At 42.9% G+C, this 19856-nt stretch overlaps 1 protein-coding gene across 6 annotated transcripts in view; it reads right to left on the reverse strand.

Moving 5' to 3' along the window:
• Nucleotides 1-1494, reverse strand: part of ZSCAN2 (zinc finger and SCAN domain containing 2) — a 29541-nt gene extending 28047 nt beyond the window's left edge. For 4 of the 6 annotated variants that reach the window (XM_059912410.1, XM_059912409.1, XM_059912406.1 and 1 more), the window contains exon 1: nucleotides 1400-1494. The gene's annotated coding sequence lies outside the window, so the exon portion shown is untranslated. Of the gene's footprint in view, nucleotides 1-1072; nucleotides 1201-1399 lie in introns of all 6 variants that reach the window. The other 2 variants (XM_059912408.1, XM_059912407.1) reach the window with 1 other exon arrangement.
• Between the last annotated feature and the right edge of the window lie 18362 nt (nucleotides 1495-19856).

Here is a 19856-nt window from a genome sequence, read left to right on the forward strand (position 1 = left end):
AAAAAAAAACTTGACACCTTAAAAATCCAGCAGCAGGAGAATGGTTAATTATGGCACATTCATACCGTAAAATGTATTAAAAACTATGCTAACGTGGGACTTCCCTGGTTAAGAATCCTCCTGCCAATGCAGGGGACACGGGTTCGAGCCGTGGTCCGGGAAGATCCCACATGCCACGAAGCAACTAAGCCCGTGCACCACGACTACTGAGCCTGTGCTCTAGAGCCTGAGAGCCACAACTACTGAGCCCGTGTGCCACAACTACTTAAGCCCGCGCACCTAGAGCCCATGCTCCCCAACAAGAGATGCCACCGCAATGAGAAGCCCGCTCACTGCAACGAAGAGTAGCCCCCGCTTGCAGCAACTAGAGAAAGCCCGCGCACAGCAACAAATACCCAACACAGCCAAAAATAAATAAATTAAATAAATAAATAAACAAAATTTAAAAAAAAAACTATGCTAATGTAATAATGGCTACCCTTTGAGGGACTGTTACTGAGAAGGGGCTCAGTGGAGCTGTAAATGTTCTATATCTTGATTTGACAATGGTTGCATAAGAGCATACATATGAAATTTAAGATTTGTGCACTCTGCTCTATGTATTTTTTAAAATTTTAAAATTATGCTGACAATTATTATTATTTAAAATAATCCTCATAATATGAAAATTAATGGATAAAAACAAAACCAGCAAGGCAGAAAAACCATAGACACAGTATGACCCCAATTCCTTTTAAAAATGAACACATACACAAGGAAAAAAAAAACCTGAACAGAAATTCTACAAAATGTTGAGAGCAGTGAAATTACAAATTATTTAAAATAAAGACTAAAAGGCAATGAAAAGTTATTTTTAAAAATCATCACTACATCGTAGACTCAGATAACCCCACACACAAAAAAAATAGGCAAGGAAAAACTTTTTTTTAAAAGAACAAAAAAGAAAAGCTAGTGGAAACACCGAAGCTCTCAATATGTATTCACCAAATGGCTAAAAGAAACACAGGTATAACACAACTCTTAACTGGGAGCCCGGGAAAACCGTTCCTAGTCAGTTAATTTGCTGTCTCACCTGGGGCAAGCCACGCCCCCTCTGAAGCTCAGTTTCCCCATCTGTAAAATGAGCTGCTCGGGATGTCGTCCACTGTGCCTTCCAGTCTAAACTCTGCGCCCATGGTTGGATGTACACGGAGCTCACCGCTAGGGAGAAGAGTCCATGTCCGGTCGCTGAGCCAACCGGGCACCTAAACCGGGAGAGCGGGGGCCCGCGGGACGGGGACAGAGCCCCCGACGCCCCTCCCCCAACAGGGCTGCCCGCACTGGCTCCAGGCCCGTTATCCCCTTGCCTCGGGCTACTCTCCCGGCCCGCGCGGCTCCAGCTCTGGCTCTCCGGGCTCACCTCTCCAGAGACCAGATGCCAATCCCGCGGTCGCTCCGTGCGCAAAAGGGCCCCCGGGCACTGCCCGGCCCCTCCGGAGTCAAGGTGGCTCAAGCCCGAGGGGCACCGAGAACAATGGACGGGAGAGGCCCGCCCTCCGCCGCGCTCATTGGCCACCGAGAACTGCACCTGGAAACTCTGCTTTCCTATTGGCGAATACGGACCCAGCCGGGCGGAGGGAGGGAGCATGGGCCAAAGGCATTGTGGGAGATGTAGTCCATCGAGCAGACCCTGACCGCGGGGGCAGGGAGCAGAGTTTGGGATTGATAGCCTGCGCAGTGCGGGAGGGCCAGAGAAAGGAAAATCTGACGACTGGCAGTCAGGACCCCCGTGTGGGCCAGAGCTGTGACCTGGGACAGGTCATTTCACTTCTTTAAGTCCTCCATATAGTTGTCTATGAAAAGGGAAAGTTGAATGGAAGCTCCCTTTCAGCCGTGAACTGTGAGGCAAGTAATTTTGTCAGGCCCCTCGACGGCCAAAAGCAGTCCCTGAGCAGGAAAGGAATCCGCGCGGGAGAAGTCCCTTCCCGCCGAGCTCGGCGCCCCTCCCACAGCTTGCAGATCCACACTTGCACCTGGCTTTTGCACACCCCTTTGTTTTCGCACGTGGTGTTTCAGGGTCTGGAGGAAAGCCCCGTCCCGCCTCTTCTGCAGCAGAACTCCCATTCTTTCATCTATCTCCTCTTGCATGGAACCGGTCCCATCATCACCTCCCTCGGCAGGGACACCGCCCCTAGCACATATGCTCGAAGTCTCCTTTTTAGTATTAATACTTACCCAGTGTTAGTTATTGTCAGTGTCGGCACTGGGAGGTGAGAGTGGGAGATTGGCCTCTACTGTGGGGTTCCCACGGTTGGCGCTTTTAAAGAAATGGCTGCCCCATGACAGCAGGTGAGTAACTGCCTGGAAACCCAAGGGAGAAACATAAGAAAAGAGATAAAGACACTCTCAATGGCCTGTGATAGAACAGTGGTGTATTTTCGTACAGAGCAATTATTGGGGGCATGCACAATTAAATGACTACATTTGTTTTAATTTTCATTTAAATTTCATTTTCATGAAAATTTAATTTTCATTTCATGAATGTTTGAGAAATGTTTCATGATTATTGGTGATTTTAATCTCATTTTCTATGAACTGACTGTTCTTTTCTTCTTCCCTTTTTTTAAATTGAATTTACTCGTAAAAGCTCTTAGTATTATTAAGAAAATGATTCCTTTGTCACAGAAGTTGCTGCTAGTTTTCTCACTTTGCTGTTCGCTTTTTGCTTTTTTTTTTTTAACATAGAAATTTGACATGTTTATGCTGTCAAATTTGTCAGTCTTGTCTTTTTATAGCTTCTGAGTTTTGTGTCACTCTTAGAAAGTTCTCTGCACCACTCTAAAGATTATTTGAATTTTACCCATTTTTCAGTAAGCAACCTCTTTAAGTATAAAAATGCAAAGTGAGGTTCAGCTGTTGAATGCTACATCCCTGGTAGGGTAGCATCTTAATTTATTAGCCCAAAGTGACCACATGCAAACAGCCCCACCTCCAGGCTGGCCTAAGAAGTCTGCACTAAGTGCCGGGATGCAGAATTTCCAGCCACCACCTCTCCAGTGGTCAGCATTCCTAGAAAGCAAGATCTCCAAAATGATTGAGGATGATAATTCTTGGACATGATCTTATATTAACAAAGTTTGTTTCTCCACTTTTTCATCCTCATGAGGAATGGAAATTTACACAAAAGGGAAAATATTTGTTTGCTTGGGGTGGGGGGTTAGAGGGTGGGATACAGCTGAAACTTCCCAGCAGCCTAAGGGTCCATTTTTCTCTGCTTCTATCCCAAGCCAACTCATGACCACAAGAAACTGGCACCATCTTGTCACAGGAGAATCCTGGACCCAGGCATCTCTGTCCTGTGCCTGATTCTCTGAGAAGTTGGTCCTGGCCAGTGTGAACTTCCCCACATTTAGATAAAGAGCAAGTCACATTTAAGACCAAATTCCTGGCATAATGGTTCTGGTACCCAAGCCAGTGCCCTAAGACCAGCCTGGGGCAGCAAGGAAGCCCGGAAACACAGCCCAGTTCGGTGAGTAGGGTTGGTCCTCCAAGTGATTCCTTTCTCCATCCACCAAACCACAGGGATGACAGAGGCTCCGTTCTACTAGTGAGCACTCTTGATTAAAAGCTTCAAAGGACAACTCTGGCTAACTTAAAAGGGACTTACTGAAAGAATATCAGGGAACTTACAGAGTAAATGGGAGGTGAAGTATCAGGCTTGAAAATAGTTAGGGACCAAAAAAAGGAGAGTAAGGCCCCCCAAACCACAGCAACAATATCTTAGCACAAACAACCCAGTCTGCCCACCCCATGAGCCCTAGTGATGCTACAGCCATCTCTGTTTGCCTGCCTTCTTCTCAAGGTTCCAGACCAGGGAAAGAGAATTTGGTTGGCTGAGTCTAAATCACATGCTCACTCACTGGACCCACCAGGGGAGAGGGGATTGGATCTGGCTCCTAGATTTCCTTACTGTTACCCCCACACAAAGGTGAGTTCTCCAATCTGGAGACTGAAGGCCTCTAGGAAAAACTGGACAGGCAGAAACTACATGTGTCACTACTTGTCTTTAGATGTTGAGCGAGAAGGAAACTCACCCCAAGGAATGCTTGGCCTAAGGCCTTTTGGGAGCTCCCAGCTCATCTCAAGTTGATGGAGGTAAAAAAGATGGGGATGGGCAGATCCTGCTTTCTGTAACACCTAGTTAAAATCAGGGCCAATGGGGACTTCCCTGGTGGCGCAGCAGTTAAGAATCCGCCTGCCATTGCAGGGGACACGGGTTCGATCCCTGGTCCGGGAAGATCCCACATGCCACGGAGCAACTAAGCCCATGCGCCACAATGGCTGAGCCTGCGCTCTAGAGCCCGGGAGCCACAACTACTGAGCCCACGTGCCACAACTACTGAAGCCCACGTGCCTAGAGCCCGTGCTCCGCAACAAAGAGAAGCCACCGCAATGAGAAGCCCATGCACCACAACAAAGTAGCCCACGCTTGCCACAACAAGAGAAAGCCCACGCAGCAACAAAGACCCAATGCAACCAAAAATAAATAAATAAATAAATTTATAATTAAAAAAAAGGCAGGGCCAATGACACCTGAGCAGGTGAGGCAGAGGGGCCTTTGGGCCTTGAGGATGCAGGAAGTAACTCCCCCTACCCAAGACCCCGATCATTGCTTAATCTGTCTTCTGTGACAGAGTAAGAAGGGAGACTGCTCTGGTTGTGCGAAAGGTGTGTCTAATTTTTGCTAGTTGTCTCGTTGTTGCTTAGTGGCCACAGAGCCCGGCCACTAAGTGTGATTGGGAAAAGATCATTTAAAGGGACAGTTTTGTAGGATGCTGTAAGACCAGCCTAAAGAAAAAGAAAGGGCTAAAGAGGGGCTCCATCGTAGGAATGCCCAGACAGGAAAAGAAACTAGAAAATGGGATCAGGGAAACGTTTATTTTAAAGAGAGAAAGGTGAAATTCGGTCCAAGGAAGTGTTACTGAACAATTGTGAAATTAAGTATCGCATGACACATACCTGTGTAAAAAGAAGAGCTAGAGCAGGATTTTTTCTTTTTTAGAATGGAATTTTTTTACCCCCAAGACCAGTATCTTCTCCTGTTTTTTATGAATGGTTTGTATTTAATGTGGCAGAGGGAGGCCCTTTGGACCTTGTGTTGCCCCTCGGCAGATGCCGACTTTTCTCTTTCTCAGCTATCTTGTGCTGGCCTGGGCTCCTCTAGCCCCTTGGTGCCAAGAAGGAAAATGGATTTACAACCTCTGGCCTGTTCCCATGCCCTATTCTGAACTGCTCTATTCAAGGATATTTCTGGGAAGACACAAGTGTGCTCTGGGCTGGACATAATGACTCGGGAAGTGGCCTCAGTGTGGGGTGGTGCTTGCCAAGACACAGAGGCCCGGGTGGCATCAGGGGTGGCTTGAGGCGTGTTTTAGAGGAAATCTAGCTCCATAATCTTCAGTGTCCCTCAAGCCATTACAAGTAAAGACTAATTACAAAAAATAGGAAGAAAAAAGGAAAAAATTTAAATACCTGCATGTTCGTGCACACACACACATACCATGCCACATATTATACACACACATCACACACTACACACACTAGTGTATCCCTAGGCTAGTTCATAGGAAGAAATTTATCACTAAAATACTTAGTTGACCATTGGAAAGAGAAAAAAAATTTTTTTTTGGAGACCTTTAGTAAAAGCTTCCAGTGCACTTGGGACCCAAAAGAGGATTCAGAGTCTAACTGGCTTGTCAAATCAGATTACTGCTCCTAGATACTTCTTTACAAAATTATTGAAGCCACTGACTATGATATTTACTGAGCCACGTGGCCTGGGAGGTAAAGAAATCCCCAGAGAATGGTTTGATGCCATAGACTTTCCCCTAATGGACTTTTACTACTGTGTGTTTGATATGCTTTACGCACACACACACACACACACACACACACACACAGCCAACTTGAATTTTTGCAAATTATAAAACTAATGCACTCAGAATCAGGAAGAAAAATAAATTTGAAAACTCAAAATTAAAAACACCTGCGAAGGACTTCCCTGGTGGCACAGTGGTTAAGAATCCTCCTGCCAATGCAGGGGACACGGGTTTGAGCCCTGGTCCGGGAAGATTCCACATGCCACGGAGCAACTAAGCCTGTGCACCACAACTACTGAGCCTGCGCTCTAGAGCCCGCAAGCCACAACTACTGAGCCCACGTGCCACAACTACTGAAGCCCGAGTGCCTAGAGCCTGTGCTCCGCAACAAGAGAAGCCACCGCAATGAGAAGCCTATGCGCCACAACAAAGAGTAGCCCCCGCGCACAGCAACGAAGACCCAGTGCAGTCAAAAATAAAATAAATAAATAATTTTATTTTTAAAATAAAAAAACATCTGCAAGGCATAATAGGCCATAAATGAAGTCAGAAAGAAATGACAAAGTGGGGGAAATATTTGTAACGCATGTGACAAACCAAGGTTTAATTTCTAATTTACTATGAGTTTATACAAATGAGTATGAAAAACACCAAGAGCTCAATAGGAAAATGGGTAAAGGATAAGGATAAGAATAAGCAGGTCACAGAGAAAGAGGGAGAGAGAGGGAGGGAGAGAGCGTGCTCAACCCCACTAATAATTTTTTAAATGCAAATCAAAACAAATATAGATGCCATTTTTCTCCTATGGTATTGGCAAAAAATTTTAAGTGTGATAATACACAGTAGTGTTGACAGCGAGGAAAATAATTCACTCTCCTACTGTTGGTGGTAGTATAAATTGGTACAGTCATTTTGGAAGGAGAACCAACAATTCTATTGCTAGGAATATATCCCATGGATATAATAATAAAAATATGTCAAGATATATACAAGAATGTTTATTACTGAAATATTTATAACAAAGTTTGAAATAATTTTAATGGTTATAGACAGAGGCCTAGATAAATAATGTTTGGAATATCTTTCCTTGGAATTCTATTGCCTTTTAAAAAATGAGATTGATCTCTGTATGCTAACATAGAAAGATCTGCAGGTGGGTGAAAAAAGCAAGGTGCAAAATGCTGTGCACATAATATGATACATTTTGTGAAAAAAAAATGTAAAGGAAAGAAACATTTACTATACATGCAGAAATTTTTCTTGTTGCATACACAAGAAAGTGTGAATGGTGAGTAGCTCTATCAAGAGTTACTAGAGGGCTTCCCTGGTGGCGTAGTGGTTAAGAATCCACCTGCCAATGCAGGGGACACAGGTTCGAGCCCTGGTCCGGGAAGATCCCACATGCCGCAGAGCAACTAAGCCCGTGCGCCACAACTACTGAGCCTGAGCTCTAGACCCTGCGAGCCCCAACTACTGAAGCCTGTGTGCCACAACTATTGAAGCCCGCACACCTAGAGCCTGTGCTCTGCAACAAGAGAAGCCATCGCAATGAGAAGCCTGCGCACTGTAACAAAGAGTAGCCCCTGCTCTCAGCAACTAGAGAAAACCTGGGTGCAAGCAAAGACACAATGCAGCCAAAAAAAAAAAATTAAATAAAATGAATAAATAAATTTATTTAAAAAAAAGAGTTACTAGAAAACAGGAGGGATACTTTTTTACTTTTAATTTTGTAGTTTCCTAATGTTTGACATTTTACCATGTGTGTGCATTTATTTTTTTTTCACTAAAACTAATGTTGAGGAATTTTGTGTTATTTCCTCTTAAAACTTTTTGTATTAAAATAAAAGTAATGATGAGGATGTGGAGCAATAGGAACTCTCATTCGTTGCTGGTGGGAATACAAAATGGTACAGTTACTTTGGAAGATAGTTGGGTGGTTTCTTGTAAAACTAAACATAGTCTTACCATATGATCCAGCGATCACACTCCTTGTTATTTACCCAAAGGAGTTGAAAACTTAGGTCCACATAAAAACCTGCACACAGATGTTTAAGTAACTTTATTCATAATTGCCCAAACTTGGAAGCAACCAAAATGTCTTTCAGTAGGTGAATGGATAAACTGTGGCACATCCAGACAATGGGATATCATTCAGTGCTAAAAAGAAATGAGCTATCAAGTCATGAAAATGTGTGATAATACACAGCAGTGTTGATAGTGGAGGAACCTTAAATGCGTATCACTAAGTGAAAGAAGCCAATCTGAAAAGGCTCCATACTGTATTATTCCAACTATATGGCACTCTGGAAAAGGCAAAACTATGGAGACAATAAACAGATCAGTGGTTGACAGGAGTTAGGGCAGGGAGGGCAGGGAGGAATGAATAGATGGAGCACAGAAGATTTTTAGGGCTGTGAAAATCCTCTGTGTGAGATGTAGAGAACAAACGTATGGACACCAAGGGGGGGGGGAAATCGAGGAGTGGGGGAGTGGTGGTGGGATGAATTGGGAGATTGGGATAGACATATATACACTAATATGTATAAAATAGATAACTAATAAAAAGAATAAAGATGCTGCCTGACAAACGGTAAAGAGAGAGACAAAGAAGGAAAGCTCTCTTGTTGCTTGTCCTCATGGCTTCCTGCTTTGAAAGTGGTACTGTGAGGTCATAGGATGCCCAAGGCTACATTAGCCATTTGGCATCATGAAGGAGAAAAGCTTGAAGGTGAAATGTCAACACAGATGGTGGATTAGGAGAGAAAGAACTTGACATCACAGAGTCGCTCGACTCATCTGGAAACTTACTACCTCTAGAATTCCGTTATATGAGATAAGCATCTATTTTGTAAAGTCACTGCTAGTTATATTTTCTGCGACTTGAGGCCAAAAGCATCTTATTCTATCCTAGCAGCAATGAAACAATTCCATCTATTTCCTAAATAAAGAAAGTTTGTGTTGAAATGAAAAAAGAAAAAAAAAAAAAAAGAAAATACTCTGTGTGATACTATAATGATGGACACATCCAAACTCATAGGATGTACAACACCATGAGTGAACCTTAAGGTAAATTATGGACTTTGGGTGATTATGATATGTCAGTGTAGGTTCATCAAGTGTAGCAAATGTACCACTTTGTTGGGGGATGTTGATAATGGGGGAGGCTATGCATGTGTGAGGGCAGGGCATATACAGGAAATCTTTGCACCTTCCTTTTAGTTTTGCTGTGAACTTAAAACTGTTCTAGAAAATTAAGTCTTCAAAAAAAAAAATTAAAAATTTAGGGACTTCCTTGGTGGTCCAGTGGTTAAGGCCCCGCGCTCCCAATGCATGGGGCCTGGGTTCAATCCCTGGTTGGGGAATTAGATCCTGCATGCCACAACTAAAAGATCCCTAGCATGCTGCAACTAAGACCCAGTGCAGCCAAATAAATAAATAAATATTTTTTAAAAAAATTTAAAAATTACAGTAGCATACCATTGTTCACCCTCTATGAGAAAAATAAATATTTCTGTCAAAACAAAAAAGCAAAGTGATATATACTTATTGTTGAAATTTTGGAAGATAGAGAAACCTTTAAAAAGGTAATTAAAATGATATATAATCTCAACCCAAATATAACCTGTTACCATTGTAGTGGATTTCCTTTCATTCTTTTTTCTATGCATATGAATGTGGCCAATCAGGATGTCTTTAAACATTTTCCAAAGTAAATGAAACTAAAACTAGCTCTAGCCTCTAACTACTGAATTAGCCCATTACCTCCTTCTTGGAGCTTCCCCTTCTCTTGGACTGCCCAGGGCCTTGGGGTTTATGTAACCCACAAAGGAGTCCTGTGGAAGCTCACACCAGTGGGAGAAAAGCCCAGACGTCCCAAGCTCTGGACGGTGGCTGTTTCTGCAATTGCTCTTCACCACCACAAGGTGTCGCTCTCCGATGCCCGTGCAGGTTCCCACCAAGTAACCCTGCAAGCCAGTCCTTCAGACAGGCCTGTTAGGTGATTCCACTCCCTCAGGAGTTTTTTACCAGCTCCCAAGGCTTCATTCTTAGTTCCAGCCCTTTCAGGCCCCACTAGTCTCAGTGTATTGCTTAAGTTTTAATTTTATTAACAATATTTTTAATGTCCATAAGTTTTCTCAATTTGTAATTTTTTAAGATTAAAAAAATATTTTCAACTGAGATAAAATTTATATACAATGAAAGGCACAGATCCGATATCTAATAAAAAAAATAAAGATGATGCTTGACAAAGAGTTTCAACAAGTATATATGCCTTGATGTACACATCTTTGATTTATATTTATTCAAATTTCTTGGTCTTCTCCTCCAGTGGTCACTGTTAGGAAAAAGTGAAAGACTGAAATAAACCAAAAAAATAAAAAATAAAATTTTAAAGTTACTGGCTGCCTCATCTAGGGTACCCTTGTTATCTCTGCTTTTTTGTCTTTGATCTATTTTACAACTCTGCAAGTTGTAGAAAACCTCTGTTAATACAAACTATTCTTGTCCATAGAAATGCAAATTAGTTGTGTCTGGTAGAAGGCAATTGGTTGTTGCCCTGTGGATAGATACACATTTGCATCTATTTATAAATTCATTTTAACATTCCTCTTCTGCTTACGTGTGTGTGTGTGTGTGTGTAGTTCTTTGAATTCTCCTGTGAACCAGTTATAACATTTTACTGATTCCCTGATTAATTAATGAGTTAAATTAAAATCCTTGACATGTGTTCATTTTATATGTGCATGAGAGTCATGATTATATCCTCTTTAAAAAATTATCTTTAAACATCACCCATATTCAAGGCATGGGTTAATAGGTTATGGCTTGGATTCATTCTGGAGACAGTTTATTTTCAAGGTCAAACTGAGTTTTAAAAAGGCTAGGACAGGGACTTCCTTGGTGGTCCAGTGGTTAAGACTTCACACTTCCACTGGAGGGGGCGTGGGTTCCATCCCTGGTCAGGGAACTAGGATCCCACATGCCGCGCAGCCAAAAAATAAATAAATAAAATAAAAAGGCTAGGACAAGACTTAACAGTTCATAACTATGAATCATCACCAAAAGCTAGAATTCCTTCTTGTGCTTAGAAAACATAAAGAAATGTATTCATGTACATTTCCAAATTTCCAATAAAACAAGGTGAAGTCCATACACTGTAGTCTTTCTGTTTTTTTGTTTTTGTTTTGTTTCTCACCCCAGCCTCTTCTCAAGGGCTTAAAACTCCAGTGAGCCGTTGGGGAGTTCCTGGAGGGCAAGCACTATTTTCATTCATATCTAGTAATGAGCTCCCAGTTGACTCAAAACATTTGTGAAATTAAGCAATTTCCCTAATGATGTGAAAGTTTTTATGTAAGGGAATCAGATGGGCCTCAAGGAGGAAGGAGAGAGAAGATTCTCCCCCCACACCCTCCAGGCGGACAGCCCAGGGCACTAGGCCCAGATGTTTATGTCCCTCCCTTGTCTTCCCCATCTCTGTCCCACTCCCCAGGCAAGTCAGATGGCAGAACCCAGCACAGCAGGAGGAAAAAGAGTGACAGATGGAACTGGGGTGGGAAGACAAGCCCCTCTGGCTAGGCAGTGTGGAGGCCACTTCTGCCAGACTGAGAACTGCACAAGTAAAGGCAGGAAACCCCCTGCTTGTGGGTGAATTAGAAAGTTGAAAAACAGGAATTCCAGGGCACTAGCAAGAACATGATTAAAAAGCCGACAACAGAGTCTAGACTGAGTAAGAGGCAGAAAGGGAACAATAAGCAAGGAAGCAAAAGAGGTCCCAGTTATCATAAGGGTGGGGGAGAGATGGAATAAGGAAAACGGGGGTGAGGTCCTGAAGTGGAAGCAGGTTGCGATGCGGCCAGGCCTTTGGAGGTTGAGTAGATGGAGGTGGAAGTCGCTGGAGCAGTGGAGGCCAAGGGACCATGAGCACAGGTGGTGGAAATGTAATCAACATGCATCTGAGGTCACTGAGGATGAGGGCAAGACACTGGGATGAGAGGAGCCGGCTAGCCAGGTCCCAAAGCCATCAGTGAAGGCCGCAGAGAGGCCAGGAGCAGAGGTTCTCAGCTAAGGTGTGGTGCCCATGGGTGGTGTGGTCATTTTGAGGCAGGAGATAGATGGGCCCCAGGCTGAGCAGCTGGAGTTTCTCCCCTGTGGACAGATACTCAAAAAAAAAGAGGAGCGAGAGAGGAGATGACCCCTGCCCAGATAAGAGATAAAAGAGCACATATTTTTCATTCTCGAGGTTAAGGAGACCTTCCCAACTACACATGTGCAGAAAGGTTCCTTGGAGGTCCAAAGGGAGGTGGCACCACCCCATAGTAAGTGATGTCAACCTACACATAGGCCTCTTCGCTAGAATCCATCTTGGCTAAGAATTGCGTGCATACATGGGAGGACCCTGAGATAAATCAAATATGGACTCAGAACCAGGCAAAGCAAGATGATTGGCCAAAGGAAACCTGGAAGAAATGCCCCCTATAAGTGATTCAAACTACCATGAGGGCACGACTCTCTCTCCGAGCCCACCCATGTGTCTATCCACACATACTCTTTTTCCTTCTAATAAACACTTTACTTGCTTCATTACTTTCTGTCTCTATGTGGAAATTCATTTCTACACAGCTGATGGGCCAGGGCTTTGTCACTGGCCACTGGTCCCTGGTGGTCTAGTGGCTAGGATTTAGCGCTCTCACTGCCGTGGCGTGACTTTAATCTCTGGCTGGGAACCAAAATTCTGCTTCAAGCCACTGCAGGCCGAGGCTGCCTGAGATCAATTTGAGGGGAATGTTGGGGCAGCACAACCAGCATCAGGAGCTGTGCTTCAGCTGACTTGTGCCACCATCCATGCAGCAGCTGCAACCCCAAATCTAGATGGCAGTGCTGGGGGGGGCAAAGATTGGTGGGTGACGATGGAGAGGCCGTGTAGCCGTCCTGCTGATATGTAACTATTGTTGGAGTTTGGGGGAGGTCAGTAAACGACTCCCCTCTTTCCCTCACCTGAGCTTAGCATTCATTGAGAGATGGATTTAGGAGGAATTCATTCAGATGGATTACTCTCATTCAACGAATATTTTTTATTTATCTTTTTCTAGGCTTTTTTTCTTTTCCTTTTTTTTTTTTTAATTGGGTATAGTTGTTTTACAATGTTGTGTTAGTTTCTGCTGTACAGCAAAGTGAATCAGCTCTATGTATACATATATTCCCTCTTTTTTGGATTTCCTTCCCATTTAGGTCACCACAGAGCACTGAGTAGAGTTCCCTGTGCTATACAGCAGGTTCTCATTAGTTATCTATTTTATACATATTAGTGTATATATATCAATCCCAGTCTCCCAATTCATCCCACTCCCCCTTTCCCCCCTTGGTGTCCATACATTTGTTTTCTATGTCTGTGGACCCAGCAATCCCACTACTGGGTATATACCCTGAGAAAACCATAATTCAAAAAGACACATGCACCCTAATATTCATAGCAGCACTATTTACAATAACCAGGTCACGAAAGCAACCTAAATGCCCATTGACAGGTGAATGGATAAAGAAGATGTGGTACATATATACAATGGAATATTACTCAGCCATAAAAAGGAACAAAATTGGGTCATTTGTAGAGACATGGATGGACCTAGAGACTGTCATACAGAGTGAAGTAAGTCAGAAAGAGAAAAACAAATATTGCATATTCACGCATATAGAAAAATGATACCTATTTGCAATGATGAACCTATTTGCAAAACAAATATTTATTGAGTATTATTTATATGTGCCAGGATGTGCCAATGATTCAGCAATGAATAAAATAGCAAAATCCCTACCCTCATCGAGCTTACATTCTGGTTGAAAGAGATGGACAATAAATTTTAAAAAATAAGTAAAGCACATGGTATGTTAGAATAAACTAAAACAGAGAAGAGAAATGGAGGGTGCTGGAGGTGTAATTGTGAACAAGATGGTCAAGAAAGGCCTTGCTGATAAGGTGAGAAGTAGGAAAAGACTGGAAGGAGGAAAGGGACCATGCCTTGCTGATATCTGAAGGAAGAGCATTCCAGGCAGAAGACTGTAAGTGCAAGGGCCTGGCCTATTTGAAGACTCTAAGCTAATCGTGGTGGTCCTATTTTCCTTTCTAGTGACTGGTTTAAGGGGTGAGCAGTGACCCAATTCTGACCTGTGAGATGAGAAAGGTAATCGGCATGGGGGCTCCTGGGAACGGTTTCCATACTCTGGAGAGATGGTCCCATTCTGTCTATGGACTTTTCCATAGCTGATGTGAGGTCTGAAACTGTTGCAGCCATGTTGTGGGAAAAGGGGAAGCCAGCCTGAGATGGCAGAGCAGAAAAATAGAAAGAACCTAGGTCTTTGATGACATCAGTAAGCCACTGCCCGTGCCAAACTTGGAGCTTCCTTAAGACCAATGCAAGATCATGTCAGCCCTGGGTAAGGTGAGGTGTATGGTTCAATAAATATGTAGGTTTATTATAATGTCTGTAATGTCAGGAAATTATATGAGAATCCAGTTATTACATTTCTCAAGTAGAACCTTATGAATTGGTCACTAAGCATATGAAAAGATATGCAAATTCACCAATAATCCAAATATACACATTAAAACAAGATATCATTATATGACAATAACATTGGCCAAAAATAATGTTGGTAATACCCAGTCTGATGAAGATCCAGAAAAACAAGCCCTTTTTTTTTTGGCCACACCGCACGGCTTGCGGGATCTTAGTTCCTGACCAGGGATTGAACCCTGGGACACAGCAATGAAAGCACCAAGCCCTAACCATTGGGCCACCAAGGAACTCCCAACAAGCACTTTCATAGACAGTTGGTAGAAGTATAAATTGAGCGAGCCTTTGGAATATGATTTAGCAGTATCTATCAATATTTTAAATGGGCAGAACCCTTCAAATCAGCTTTGGACTTCTCGGTATCATAGGAAAATATTCATGCATATAGAGACATGTACAAACTAGATGTAATATAAAAAAACCTGGAATCCACCTAAATATTGTTCAATAGTGGAGTGATTACTTTGATTATGATAGAGGCATATTGTTTAATTCTAAGTACAGTCGATTCTCACTATTTACAGTATTAAAAAAGAGACCCAAAATGGAGTTACTTGTGCTAAGCCCAAGTCACCAAGCCAAAAATTAGTATCAAACCTAACTGCAATTTCAGTCTCCCGCGGAAATGTAATCTTAACCGATCAGTCTTAAGAATTTAATTAATTCTTGGAATTTCCTGGTCAACACTAGTGTGGTAATCTCCTGGTAGACCCCTTCCATCCCCCAGAAAGATAAGGTCATCCACTTTTTTCCTTGTCACTACCCCCTTTTGTCTATAACAACCTTTCTTTTTCAGCAGCTCTTTGGAGCTCCTTTCTGTTTGCTAGATGGGATGCTGCTTGATTCATCCATCATTGAATAAAGCCAATTTGATTTTTAAATTTACTCAGTCAGGGCTTTCCTGGTGGCGCAGTGGTTAAGAATCTGCCTGCCAATGCAGGGGACAAGGGTTCAAGCCCTGGTCCGGGAAGTTCCCACACGCCGCGGAGCAACTAAGCCTGTGCACCACAACTACTGAGCCTGCAATCTAGAGCCCTAGAGCCACAACTACGGAAGCCCGCGTGCCTAGAGCCCGTGCTCCGCAACAAGAGAAGCCACCACAATGAGAAGCCCACGCACCGCAACGAAGAGTAGCCCCTGCTCGCCGCAACTAGAGAAAGCACGCACGCACCAAGGAAGACCCGACGCAGCCAAAAATAAATAAATTAAATAAATTAAAAAAAAAAAAGATTTACTCAGTCAAATTTTGTTTCTTAACAACAGTCATTATGTTCTATAAAGCCACTGCAAACACTGAATTAGCAAATATAGAACCATCTCTCCTAGCGGAAATACAGGGTTAGGTTCCTTGGAGCCTCTAGTCACAACATTTTCATCAACCAATCAACATATAACCTTGTTTTATGTGTGTTTCTACTTAAAGACACCTTATTAAATATATATTTCTTACAAATAATTGATTGCATAGTCTTTCAATGATTTAAAGGCAGAGCTTTGGAGGCTATTTGAGTTATACGGGCTCATTTGCCAACGTCCTTGTAAAACAAGACATTTTCATCAGCATTGTAAACCTGCTCTTCCACATAACCTTTTTGCTGTATAACATTTAGCAGGTTTTAAAAAAATTCTTCCATAGCCTCCTGATCTGCAGAACTAGCCTTGCCTGTGAATTTAACATTTTTCATGCCCTATTGCCTTTGAAATGTTTCAACCAGCCATCATTTGCTGAAAGGATTTAACATTTTCCTGATTCAACGTTACTATAAATTTCTTTGTCTTTCAAGCCTCACAACAATGCTGTCAATTATGCTATTTTATTGCTTGTCATCTCATGAATCTATAAATTTAACTACTTGTCTGTCTTCTCCATAGCTTCATCACACACTATAAATGCTACTTTAGCACTTTTTGGAGCAGCCTCATGTACAGATTGGCCAAATTCCTCTTCCTTTTTCTAGGTGTAAGGTATTGTTGATTCATTAACACAGACCTCACAGCCAAGGACACTATGACTCATGCCTGAAGGGAGCTTATCTAACCCACATATTTTCTCCATAAGGCACATCCCAGCCGTCTTGATCCTAGGAACACTACATAGCACTACATCACTACGCTTGGGGGCCATTTAAAAAGTGAAATCAAAAACAAAAAGCACACACACACACACACACACACACACACACACAAACCTGGCATTAAACAGACCACACAAAGGACACTCATTTGCAGTACGAGAGCTGAAGCTGGAAGGCAGAGCATGGCCTTGTTCAACCTTAGCTGGGAATATGCTCGTCAAACGACTCAAATTTTTTGCAGCTCTGCACGTGTCTGCAAATGACCCCATAAGTGCTATGAGTATTGATTTTGGAGTCACAAATAAATTTTCAAGAGTTGACAAATTTACTAATATGGAATCCATAGATAATGAGGATGGGCTGTACCTATTAAAAAGAATAAGATAGGGACTTCCCTGGCGGTCCAGTGGTTAGGACTCCGTGCTTCCACTGCAGGGGGCGCAGGTTCCATCCTTGGTGCGGGAACTAAGATCCTGCATGCTGCACTGGCTCAGCCAAAAAAAATTTTTTTTTGAAAGAAGAATAAGACAGATCAGTATGTATTTGCATAGCAGGATGCCCATGGTATGTTTTTAAGTGAAAAAAGAGAGTTTCAGAACAATATGTATAAAGGTGGAAAATAGCAAATGCTTATAAGGGCCATGCAGGTAACATAAAATGGTGAGGTGGGCGAGGGGAAGACATCTGGGAAGAGTGGGGACTGGAGAAGAGGAGAGCTCATTCCACCTGCAGGGGGCAGCCCACTGCTCACTGATAGTCAATTGTTTCCAGGCAGAAGTGTGATGCCTTATCTTCCAGGTTTTCAAGACATTCATGGGACTTCCCTGGTGGTCCAGTGAGTAGGACTCCTTGCTCCCAATGCAGGGGGCCCGGGTTCGATCCCTGGTCAGGGAACTAGATCCCGCATGCATGCCACAACCAAGAGTTCACATGCCGCAACAAAGAAGGCTGCATGCCACAAGTAAGACTTGGCCAGCCTAAACAAATAAATAGAAATAAATCTTTAAAAAAAAAAAAAGATTTTCATGAAATATCCCAATTTAAAATGTTGACAACTTATTTCAAATTTTAAAAAATTCTATGTGGGTCAAACAAAACCCATTATAGGCTACATTTGGCCTACAAGCTGCCAGATTGTATTCCCCAGTGTGGGGTAGTATGTATGAGAAAAGTACACATATAAACAGAAAAAAAGTCTGAAAAGATACACATCCACCAGAGCATTCACAGTGGTTACCTTGGGGTAGAGGAAAAGAATAGCGTTGTTGAAGGCAGGGGGTGGGTCTTCATCTTTTCTGTATTGTTTGAGACCTTGGCCATGAAAGTATAGTTATGTATTATCTACTTTAAAAGGAAAAAAAGCCCTATGAATTAAAGAGCTAAGAGTATTATTCCTGTGGCCCCTGAGGTTGGGCAGTATTAGTGTCCTCTGCCTTAGATTGCAAAGATTGTATCCGTATTTCTAACTTCCTTTTTTTTTCTTTCAGTTTCTGGCTGCACCACACGGCATGTGGGATCTTAGTTCCCCAACCAGGGATGGAACCTGCATCCCCCGCACTGGAAGCCCAGAGTCTTAACCACTGGACCACCAGGGAAGTGCCTCTAACTTGCTTTTTAAGTTACCATTGTTTTACTTATTTAGAGAATGTTTGTTTTCAAGCAATATAAACCCACTCAAAATAGTTCTGGACCGGGACTTCCCTGCGGTCCAGTGGTTAAGACTCTGTGCTTCCAATGCAGAGGTTGCGGTTCCAACCCTGGTCGGGGAACTAAGATCCGACATGCCGGGTGACCAAGAACAAACAAACAAAAAAACAGCTCTAGACCAAGGAGGATTTGGTAGGAAGGAGCAATCTGGTAGCATCCAGCGGCAGCAATGAAACCAGGCCCACAGGGGACTAGAAGTAAATGCTAAAAGCCATGTGGCCTGGCCCCAGAGCCAGCCTCCTTGTCCTCCTGAATCTGCTGCTTTCTGACACTTAATTCATTCTTCTGCTTGGTAAGCCTGTTTCTTCAGCTCACGCCTGGGGTTTCTGTGGCCTCTTGCACCCTCGAGTAGGAGTCTGGTAAGTCGTATTTCTGGGAGAGAGAATTCGACTGTGGCCAGTGAGTTCTTGAGCTGGACCAAATATCCTCTCCCCGTTCAACCACCTGTCAAGGGAAAAGTGCGATCCCGTGGTGCATAACTGGCTCCCGGGCCCCACTGCAGCAGGGAGGGCGTGTCTCAGAGATGGAGGGTGTGGCCTGGGGAGGGGCCTCAAAAAACCTCCACAGGTGCAGCTACAAGTTACACGTTTATAGGCCCTGTAAATGCTGAATCTGATAGAACATGTTAGTTCATCAGGGAGATAGCAGAGCGAAGTAGCCAAGATCTGGGATTCTGGTACGGGGACCACCTATCCCGGTTTCCCCAAAATTTGGGCTTTCAGTTTTAAAACCAGGATAGTTTTTAAGAGTTTTCCAGGATGGGGGATATTCACTCCTCAAACTGAGAAAATTCTAAGCAAATCAGGATGAGTTGTGCCCCCTAGGTTTTGGAGTTAGATTTGGTTTTGAATCCTGGCTCAGCTGCTATAGCTGTGTGACACTGGGCAAGTCACTTTATCTCTTACACCTCAGTTTCTTCCTTGTAAAATGAGAATAATAATATTTCCCACCTCATAGAGTGAGATAAGCACTTAGTGAGCACTCAGAAAAGTAGGCAATTAAGTAATACACATGATTAAAAAGCAGAAATAAAATGAACAGAGAAAAGTAAATCTCACTCCCACCTCTGTCCCTCAGGACACAGGTCTCCTCCCCAGAAGTAACCACTCTTAGCAGTTTCTTGTGTATCCTTCCAAAGATAGTCTGTGAATTATAGGACTATGTATACTGATCTTTTTAAAAAAAAAAAAAAATTATTTTATTTATTTATTTGGCTGCGCCGGGTCTTAGTTGTGGCAAGCAGGCTCCTTAGTTGTGGCATGCAAACTCTTAGTTGCGGCGTGCATGTGGGATCTAGTTCCCTAACCAGGGGTTGAACTCGGGCCCCCTGCATTGGGAGCACGGAGTCTTAACCACTGGACTGCCAGGGAAGCCCCAACTGATCCTTTTTTAAATACAAATGTTAGTAGACTACACATTCTGTTCTGCTGATAACATTTTTTTTTCATGTAATACTCTATCTTGGAAGGCATTCCACACCAGAACATTTAGATCTGCCTCGTTATTTTTAATGATTACATAGTATTTCCTGGTCTGGGGATTTATAATTCCTTTAGCCAGTCTCCTACTGATTGACATTTGGGTTGTTTCTAGTCTTTGGTTAATTTAAACATTATGGCAAACAATATAATATTCTCTTGTAT

This window comes from Balaenoptera ricei, chromosome 2 (genome assembly GCF_028023285.1).
Source record: "Balaenoptera ricei isolate mBalRic1 chromosome 2, mBalRic1.hap2, whole genome shotgun sequence".
Lineage (NCBI taxonomy): Eukaryota > Metazoa > Chordata > Mammalia > Artiodactyla > Balaenopteridae > Balaenoptera > Balaenoptera ricei.